The following is a 10,424-nucleotide window of genomic DNA, read 5'->3' as shown; positions in this document are numbered from 1 at the left end:
ATATACTTTACACAATTTCCGATTCTTCTCTCTCTCTCACACAGACGCGCAGATAATATTTTTTTTCCAATTTAATTTGACATTGCTTTTTTTTTTTTTTTTAGAGGAACAACATACGTTTGAGTCCTCATGGCATATGTTAGAAGGACATTTCTGGAGAGGAAAAAAAAAAAAACGAGCTTTTCTTCTCTGTGACAAAAAAAAAAAAAAACTGACATTAGTCCAGTTTAATAAAAAAAAAAATGCCGCAATAATGAAGCAGATTGACACGGTGAAAGGGCGCCAAAAGGCGGGATAAACACCAGTCACTCTCTTTGTTGAGTGAGGGTGCTCACGAGCGAGGAAGAGTGCGCGCATTCCGTCGTGGAGGCGGCAGACGCACCTTTCGTTGCTTCGCAGGCAGCAGCTGGCGACGTGAGGTGTGCGCTCGCTCTCATTTAAAATGCATCTCATTACCAGGAAGCCTTTGCCTGTCACATTGCGAGACGACAACCGCACCGGCTGGAATTAATCAAGATTCTCTCAAGGAAAGAAAAAAAAAAAAAAAAAAAATTAAAAAAAAAATCATCAAATACATCCAAAATATGCAGGATACAATGAGAGAGACCTTTCACTTTTATTTCAAACGTATATTTGTGATTTCGGTCGCGCCGTCGTTCGACCTTGCGGCGAGCGTCGCGTGCCGCGCGCGCTTAGCGGCGCGGCACGCGACGTCTACGGCGGCTTTTGTTTGTTTGTGTCCATTGTTTGTAAAAATAAAAAAGAAAAAGGAAAAAAAAAAAATTCCCATTTGCGAGCAAAATATACTTAAGAGAAAAGAAGTGTTTATTCATTTGTGGCGATGGCGCGGCGCCGCTGCCAAGGAGAGGGGACGTGATGGAAGCTCACATTCATTAAAACTTAATTAATATGCATCATTATGTAAATGAGGGTGCAGTTAATGAGTTTTTAAAAGAAGCATTCCTTAATTAGTTCACTTTTAATGGCATCATCATTTATCTTTTTCTTCTTTGAAGCAGAATGATGCACGGGACGCGGGCACTTTCTAAAATGCTAATCTACGTTTTATCATCTTGTTTTTTCGCCCCCCCCCACCCCCACCCCCTCCCCCCCGCGACCCCCCCGCGACTCCTCACGTGACGCTTCAAATTTTGTCACTAATGAGCGACGTTTACGCATTTTAACGTTGCTTTTTTTTTTTTTAGTTTTTTTTTCATCATCATCACAAAAATTAAAAAAAACACCCTTTTTATTCTTCCTTTTTCAGGCGGAAGGATTACAAACAACACGGACCGTTTATCCAATCACCTCAGGAAAAAAAAAAAAAAAAAAAAGATTAAAAATGTATCGCCCGGTCCGAGTTAAATCCAAACCCCGAGGGGACTCAACTGCATGCAGACTTGTTTCGCCCCCCCCCACCCCCCCTCCAATTCCACATCCTGTTTGGAGTATGTGTGCGCGGGGGGGGGGGGGGGGGAATCCTCCGTGCAGAACAAGAACTGACAAGGTGTCAGGCGACTTGACGGAGACTTCCGACAGCGCCGCACTTCGGGGCGTAATTGCTCGTCGCCACTTCCCGAAAAAAGAAAAAGAAAAAAAAAAAAAAGTCGACAAACTTCCCCGTTTAGCGAGCGAGTCGGGCGGCGACGTCGCGAGGAGTCGCTCGGCTGTCGGCTTTCAGACGCAAACGAAACAAAAGTGGGAAAAAAAAAAATCGGTCGAGTTGGGCCGAAACGTCCGAGTCCAATCAACGCGTCTTCGTTCTTTATGTTGCACGTGCAAAATGTTAGATAATAATTGACAAAAATAACGTTGGCCACTTTGAATGGAATAGATAGCGTGATGTCGAAAACAAAATGATGCCCTCGTCTTAGAGTCCACTTTTTAACATTTTTTTATTTTTATCGGCTAGCGTGGAACGCACGCACTTTTCTGATTTCCGATTTCTTGCGGGGACACGTGACCAAAGTATGACGTCACGAAATACATTTTTATTGGGCTGTTTAGCTTCAATATTATGTTAGAGTTTTGGAGTATGTTGAAAAGAAAAAATGTAGTAAAAGTGCATGTGTATTTTTAATCACTTTTCTGATTTTTTGGCAGATTTTCACAAGTTTGATGTAATTTTTTTTATTATCGGTTTAGTTTCGGCTAAGCAAAAAAGTATTAACACAAATCTTCAAGCGAATTGATAAGATTTTCATACCCGATAGGAGCAAAACAATTTTTTTTAAATGATTTCTGAGGGCCAACGGATATAATCGTAAAGAGTACAACATGGTAAAATATTTTGATTGGTGGTTTGGCCTTGACAGTAGAAAAATAATAAAAAACAAAGTTCATGGAAACGTTAAAACTTAAAAAGTGTTTTTGTGGGGTTTTTTTTTTGGCAGGGGTTAAAACTAATGCACACACTTTTCAAAATTCTGTCAATAAATGGAGATATTCAAAAATAAATGAAAAATATGACCTAATAAATCAAAATGTTACAAGAGGGGTTTAATTTCTACTTGACATTTGTGTTGTATTAGAACCAAAAAAAAAATGGTAAGGAGGAAGAGCTACTTGGTAAGAGTACAAATGAATAAAATATTTGTCATGACTTCCGTTTTGTTTGCATCATGTTGAAAACAAAACAGAAAAAAAACTTCAGTCTTACAGTCGACATATGCTTATTATTATTATTTCTGATTAATGGAAATACTTAAGCGTGGCTTTAAAAATATGTTTAATGTTAAAAACTGTGAATACACTTGTTTTTTTTTGTACATATTAATTTCTCATTTCTGACAGCCAGTGAAAGTACTTGTTACACGTATGACGCAATAAAACATTTAAACCTTCACAGTATATTAGTGCTTATTTTTTTAAATATATTTTTAATAGAACACAAGTCTTATTGGACATGTTTGGGATTTTTTTTTTTTTGGGGTTAATTATCAGATATTGACAAACATGATTTCAGGCAGCCAACAAAGATACTGTACGTGCAAAAGTATGAACAACCAAAACTTTTTTTTTTTTAAATTTATTTTATCTTTTTTATTTTTTTTTTTAAACTGGTTGTTTGGCTTTGACAGCACGCTTGATGCTCGAGTTATGTTCAAAAGTCAAACTATTGTTAAAAATGGACTTACATGCTTTTCATGGGCTGGCGACAATGCGCATTGATATAAAATTCTGAAGCTTCAGCTTTTCTTCTCCCACACACACACACACACACACACACACACGCAGAGATGAACATCCGGATTGTTCCGCCTCAGAAGGAATCAGTTGCATCATTCCTCCCAGGGCATTAGCACTGGGCGCTACAAGCCTTTTGCATTAACAATAAATTCATCATGCATGAGGATGGATGGTAGCATTTCCCCCCCCCCCCCCCATCCTCATAAAGTAGAAAGATGAGAGGGAACAGCGAGGTCGCCGCCGCACCGACAAAGTTCACGTTGCCCGTCGTCGGACAAAAAAAATAAGACAACTTTGGACATTTGGAGCTTCATTTCTGCTTGCTTTTTTTTTTTTTCATTTATTTTACATGACAAACGGTTTGAAAAAGACGGGATGAATAAATATGTCGAATGTAACGGATTTTATTTAGATGTTTAGAGGTGTGTGTGTGTGTGTGTGTGTGTGGCCGCAATACGCTTCCGTGTACGGAGGAGCCGACCCCCCCCCCCCCCCCAATCATAGTTAATGAATCCGGTTTGTGTACAACCAGGGTTCATTTATTTAAATATTGATATTTGTATTGAATACCGGCAAAGGTTAACGTGTAGCCGAACACGGCTCCGCGTTCACGAGCCGTCAACCCGTCACTGTGTCGGATTTATTCCAACGAAGTATTTGTACGCGTCCAGACTTTTTACTTTTTTCCAAATTTTCCGTGTAAATCTCGACGACTTACTCACCGGATCCACGTGTAGATCCAGTTGTCCAAGACAAGCGCGAGCAAATTAACGGTCCCGTTTTAATCGACTTCGGCATCAAATACGGGTCCTCTATGCCGAGTTGATCTCATTTTTCCACGTACCGTCGTTTATTTTCACCTTCTCAATGTCTAACGGTATCGGACAAGACTCTGGGCGTCGTGCGATAAGACGTATTTTCGTGTCATCTCCGACCGATTTAGCATTGCGGAACGCTTTGCTGGACCGGCGATATGGCGACGTAAACAAAAGTCACGTACGTGGTTTTATCACGTAGGTGCACCAGCTCTATACTGCAATCTCGAACTTTTTACACTATAAACAAAAAAAAACTTCAAGTAACACTATGATGACAAAGTGCTAATCAAAACAAGGCAGAGGGTTTATTATTTTAAAAAAAAAGTACTATTATATAACTCTGTAATTATACACAGTTTGAAAATTACCTCAATAAATACTTTGTAAAAACTTCAACTCAAATGTATTGTACTTAAAAGGTAACCCCAACGGTACCGTACTTTTCTGGATATTTATATCAATGTAAGTTGCCACAACGTTTAGCACAGCGGGAAAATGTAATTCTTTCAGGTACCACTAGAGGGAGGGCACGTACCACTAGCGCTACACGTAGTGCGCTGAGAATCTCGGCAATACATAATCCATCCATCCATCCATTTTCTTAGCCGCTTATCCTCACGAGGGACGTGCTGGAGCCTATCCCAGCTGTCAACGGGCACACCCTGAACTGGTTGCCAGCCAATCGCAGGGCACAGGGAGACAAACAACCATTCGCAGTCACAATCACACCTTGGAGCCACCAATTAATGTTGCATGTTTCTGGGACGTGGGAAGAAACCGGAGTGCCCGCCCGGAGAAAAGCCACGCAAGCACGGCGAGAACGTGCAAACTCCACACAGGGCGGGGGCAGGATCGAACCCGGGACCTCAGAACTGTGAGGCCAACGCTTTCCATCTGCCCCACCGTGCTGCCCCGCAATACATAACGTAAATCTCAAAATAATTGTAAACAAAATAGATACATTTGTGGATTTTTTTTCCAACATTAAAAAAAGTGTTTTAAACTTTAAAACGTACGTAAAAAGAGGGATGACTAATTCACCCGAGGCCAGAAAAACAGCGGCAAACGAGAACAGTACAAGACTATCGCCGGAAACAGGCCGGCCGGCGGCCCACTGGCCGCACTTTGCGCACCGGTAGCAGGCAAGTTGGTTGAACTCATTTAAATAGCAGCCTCGGTAAATATGCCTTTTTTTTTATTTTGATGATTATTGCGATTATTGCGGGCGCGCGGCGCTCTCGTCGTTGTTGTTGTTGTTGTTGTTATTGCGGAGGGAAAAAGCCGCCTTTGTTTGGCTATTATTATCCCCAGCGCTGCGGCTGCTTCTTATAGATGAAATGCAGCAGATTCTCTCATTATTTAGATGTGCATTCCTGTGGAATCAATTCTCATAGACACATATAAATTATTGTTTAACGAGAAGCTGTATCCCATAAATTATTCAAAGCACCTGGGATTACAATATGAGATCAAATGATAGGAAAGAAAGAGCACTCTGCTGGAGGCGGCCCGCACACCAGCCAGCCCCGTCGCCGGTTTGATGTTGCGCACAATCTGCTTATGCAGGAATAATTGGGGGGGGGGGGGGGGTTAACGCGCACCATGTGTTTCGAGATGGGGGTGGGGGGTGGGGGGGGTAATCGGGACGTGGTCAGCGATGTCGCCCCCTCGACGGAACACGAAATAATCACTGTCTTATTTATTCCGAGTTCGCCGAGCCGCCGTCGCGTTTACAACCCGCGCACAAAGAGCAGCGGCGGTGCGTGGAAGGAAGTAAGTGGAAGAAAACAGTCGTAATCCCCCCCCCCCCCGTCCCTCTCCCAGGGCTGGGCCAATCCGAAAAGCTCTCGAATATGCAAGGGCCCCCCCCCCCCCCAAAAAAAAAAGAAATTTACGGCTTGTTACGGCGCCCTGAAGTGCCGTAAAAAAAAGGGACACTCGTGCAGATAAGCAGGAAGCCATTGTGTGGCGTGTGACTGATGGAGGGGAGTCAGGGTACGAAGGTGGGGGGATGGGGGGGCGGTGAGGATGGGGGGGGGGGGGGTTGGGCCTTCGATGGAGTCCTCGGCCATAAAGTAAATAATGTGCGTGTCACCCGAGCAGCGAGCAGATAGAAGGAGAAAAGATGACAATGATCTGCTCTCACGGCACACCCGGGGAGGGGGCGGGGGTGGGGGTGGGGGGGGGGGGGTCGGCAAGACAGGTTGGATCAGTGGAAAACTGCGGAGCCATCCAGGATCCGTTCCAGTTCCTCGCGCCGCCGGAACGCCAGAAACGTCATTCCGCCGCCGAGTTCCGGGATCTGAGTTCTTGGTACCTGAACTCAGGAACGTACTTTGTCCGATGACTCGGTATAACCAACTCGACATATTGCAGTCCACCTATTGCAGATTTTTAATGCATATTCATACAATGCATAATTTGTCATTTGGCAGAATTTTGAGCGTGCGCTGTAACTCATCTGAACGTCTTCACACGAGAAGGGGCGCCGCCCCCGCCGATGACGCCACAGCACTACTTTGCAGTACATCCTAAGACGACGGAAGAGATTTTGGCCAATCTTAAGAGTCTGGGGAGGAATATGTATCAATAAAAATTTTTAAAAAGTGTGGTCTTCATAGATTTCACCTATTGCGGGTGTGGTCTGGAACCTAACCACTGCCACAAATGAAGAATTGCTGTTTTTCCAGATCAAAACTATTTCCCCCATTGAAACAAATTGAAATTCTATTTAATCCACTCCGGCCTCCCTTCAAAATAAAATGTTAGCATCCATTCACTGCCACGGACGTTTAAACTCCTCAAATGGAATCTGACCGTTCACTGCCATCGACGTCAAGTACATTTTAGCTCTGGCTTGGTGTGGAAGAGGCGCTTGGCTACTTCGTCTGTCTTTGAAAAGCACTGCGATGTCTACCAGATTCCTGTAGATGGCAGCACGGCCACATTGAGGCGTTGAGATCAGCACAGCTTTTGAGTAGAAGACTGACTAGCCGTGAAGATCAGATTTTCACATCGATTATGATGGAGAGGAATGTCAACACATTGGAAGCTGCACAAGTTTAGACACCTCACGCACAGAGTATGCGTCTCAGTAGGCAGTAGAAAGTGCGTCGCAATCATGAAAAAGACGTCGCAGACGAGGAACATCAAGTTGCGTTCGACTTGGGCTGAGCCGGTGTGGCGCTGTTTCATTATTGTCGATGTGTAAATAAAGTATCTTGCGATCAGAAGGTCTCGTTTATGTTGTTTTATAGCGAAACCAAGCCATCTACTACCGACAGTCAAAATAGTGAATTGAATATTAAGCACATTAGCGCATAAAAAAAGGAACCTTTCCCCCTGAAATCGGAACTTTCCAGGGACAAGCGTTTGTTTGGACCACGGGAACCGTTTTACTTCCAGAGTCCAAAACTGGTACATTCGGGATTTTGTACACAGCAATGAAACCTTCCTCAACATCCAGACTTTGTCCTGCTTTGAAACATTTGACAAACGTGCTAACTGCTCAAGCGCCGCGATCCCAGCCGGCGTCATTCATCCAAAGGAGTGCGAAAGTGTCTCGTAATTCAGGTTTTTTTTTTTTTTTTTTAAATATATTTTTTGCATGACAATTAAACGTGGATCTACAGAAGAGAAGAGACGCGACACCACCCGAGCGTACGCCCCCGGCAAACGTCTGCGCTGCACCGCCGTGCGCTCGTTTCACTTTGCGAGGGAAACTTCCGGAACGCGGGTAAAAAAAAAAAAAAATTTGCAAGGGAGAGAGAGAACGAGAGACGTGTCCACAAAAAAAAAGTAATAAAAAAAGTTATGAAAGCTGTAAATTATTCTGCTTTACAAAGCACAGGTGCTGCGATACCCACAACATGACGACGACGACTTCTTTGCTTCACCCTTCTCTCTCTCTCTCTCTCTCTTGCGCACAGTCAAAAAAAAAAAAGTAAGTTATTAAAAAAAAAAAAAAAAAAAAACGGCAGCAGCAGCGACGCCGAACGAACACACGGAGGAAGATGAAGCGAGGACGGGCCATGGGGAGGGAGACAAACCGACACAAAGATAGAGGAGGAAGCGGCGAGTGGGAGGGAAACAGGAAGCGGGAGATCACAGCGACGGAGAAGAAGAGGAGCCAAAGATCACAAGAAGAAGGAGAGCGACGCGCCATTTGCACACGAGAGGGAAAAGAGCGCCAAAAGGAGGAGGCGGGAGGCCCGGGACCGTTGGGGACTGTCCCCATTCCGGCGCCCCCACGCTGAGGCAGACGCTCGGCCGTGGCCCCCGCGACGAGTGACGGCGCCATCTAAAGGACGGATCCCCTCTGAACGTCTTCACGCGAGAAGGGTCCCACCGCCCCCGCCGACGACAAGGGGGGGGGGGGGGGACGCTTGTACCCGACCCCCGCCGGGGGCCCGGCCCCGGTCCCCGCGTCTTGTGATCCGCTGTGACGCGGCGGGACGACACGGACGGGATACTCAGCCGTCAGATCATCTGCATATTATATGTAGACGCTTACATTTGGGGGGTACAGGGAGGTGGGGGGGGGGGGGGGTTAGCGTGGGACCGAGACGGAAAAGTATCACGCGCACACACGCAAAACAAATTTATCAGGGCAAACATGTTGAAAGCGGAAAAAAAAAAAAAAAAATATTGCAGAGCCGCGTTATGAATCCACACCAATGCAAGCGGGATCGGTTCAGCGCGTCAAAGTCATAAACCGGCCCAATTTATTGACAATCGAATCCCGTCCACTACGAATTAACGAGGGTTCCTAATGATTTGACACAGCTCCTTGGGAGTGCCGTGTCACAATATTAGGGACGATGGCGCCCTCTCAAAAAAAAAAAAAAAAAAAAAATCAATTGGCGCTCATTTTTAATTGACGCGTCATATTACATGGAAAATAATTATGCATTTATAAATGCATCGTAAAAAAATATATATCCTGGTTATTATCGCAGTTGTCCGAATGCACTCCATTCATCCATTACTTACGTAATGCATATTTAAAAAAAATAGATTAATTAGCTTGTTTGTATACATTTTGCATTTGGTATTTTGAACACTTTATTGGCCACACGACTCAAACGGCAACACACACAGTCATAAAATTAGGCACCCTATCAACTACAACAATCAGCAAAAACGTCAAATTTAAAAAAAAAAAAAAAAGTGGATTGAAATTATTTCTAATAGTTTGACACGCACCATATTATTAGGCGTACACAAACCGACAGGAAAATTAGGTGCACTCACGTTCAATAAAATATAATATCGTCACGGAAAAACAAAAAAATAGATCAAAACAGTCGACGCGGCTCTCAATGAGTTGTACTTCGCTCGTTGTTACACATGAATAAACGTTGTGAAATTAATACCTCCCCCCCAAAAAAACGATTGTTATCTTTGCAAAAGCAGAATTTTCCCGTCCGGGTGGTGCAGGTGTACCTAATGTTGTGTCCGGCGAATTCGAGTTAATCCGCGTATGCTTTTGCTGGATGGATTATGAAAAAAAAAAAGTCTATTTATCGCCTTCTACCTGAAGACTTTAACTTCCTATAATCTTGACTTCAATTCCAACGCCCCCCCCACCCCTCCCCCCGGCTCTCTTTTTTTCGGGTGGCTCGACTTCCTTTGAGGAAGCCTCGCTCCCTCTTTGCGCCTCTTTATTATTTGTGTTTATGCATATGAATGCCGTACGCTGAATGCCGATGATTAGATGGCTTAAGTTCCCCTTCAGAGTTCATATCCTCCATAAAACTGTCCAATTATGCTGGAATGCGTTCAGCGGGCTTGCGCCCCCAAAGCGCGCGCAACAGTGCCCCCTAGCACCCGAGCTGCACAACTCCGTCGTCGACATTTTTTTTTTTTTTTTTTGGGGGGGGGGGGGATGATGGTGGAGGTGGGGGTAAAAATGCTGAATGATATGTCACACAAAAGGGGGGGGGAGGTAGGATATTTTCTGTGACAATTCCCTGTTTCCTAATCACTCTTCACGCGCGTACACACACACACACACACACGGCGGTGAAATTTCCAGGCGAGCACAAAATATGCATACCTTGTCGGCGGCGCGGCACAATACCTCACCGGGAGCCGGTGAGTAATTTTTCGCTGTGTGAGTTCGGCGGCGGAGCAGGGGGAGTTATTCGGCGCGCTGATAAGTGCCAAAATAACAGCAGATAATTAGGCCCTTTAGAGTCTCTTAACAAAGGCACCTGCGTCCCCCCCACCCCACCCACGCACCCCCGCCGAGGCGTCGCCGTGCAAACCCCCCCCCCCCGACTGATTGTCATTTTTAATCCGCCGCTCCCGCTGAGGCTTTGTCGGCGGCGGCCTTGTTTGTAAGGTGGCGGCGTTACCTGTATGTGTGCGGGGGGGTTCAAATGGGGGCGAGCGATGCGTGTGCAAAGGTATGTC

General features: G+C 44.9%; 1 protein-coding gene across 1 annotated transcript in view; it reads right to left on the bottom strand.

Moving 5' to 3' along the window:
• Positions 1-247: 247 nt before the first annotated feature.
• ncoa1 (nuclear receptor coactivator 1) overlaps positions 248-10,424 on the bottom strand; it is a 73,367-nt gene continuing 63,190 nt past the window's right edge. Inside the window, exon 24 of the mRNA XM_061812486.1 lies at positions 248-470. The gene's annotated coding sequence lies outside the window, so the exon portion shown is untranslated. The remainder of the gene's footprint in view (positions 471-10,424) is intronic.

The sequence above is a fragment of the Syngnathoides biaculeatus genome, chromosome 23 (genome assembly GCF_019802595.1).
Source record: "Syngnathoides biaculeatus isolate LvHL_M chromosome 23, ASM1980259v1, whole genome shotgun sequence".
In the NCBI taxonomy this organism is placed as follows: Eukaryota; Metazoa; Chordata; class Actinopteri; order Syngnathiformes; family Syngnathidae; genus Syngnathoides; species Syngnathoides biaculeatus.
This window is presented reverse-complemented; position numbering and strand designations above follow the sequence as displayed.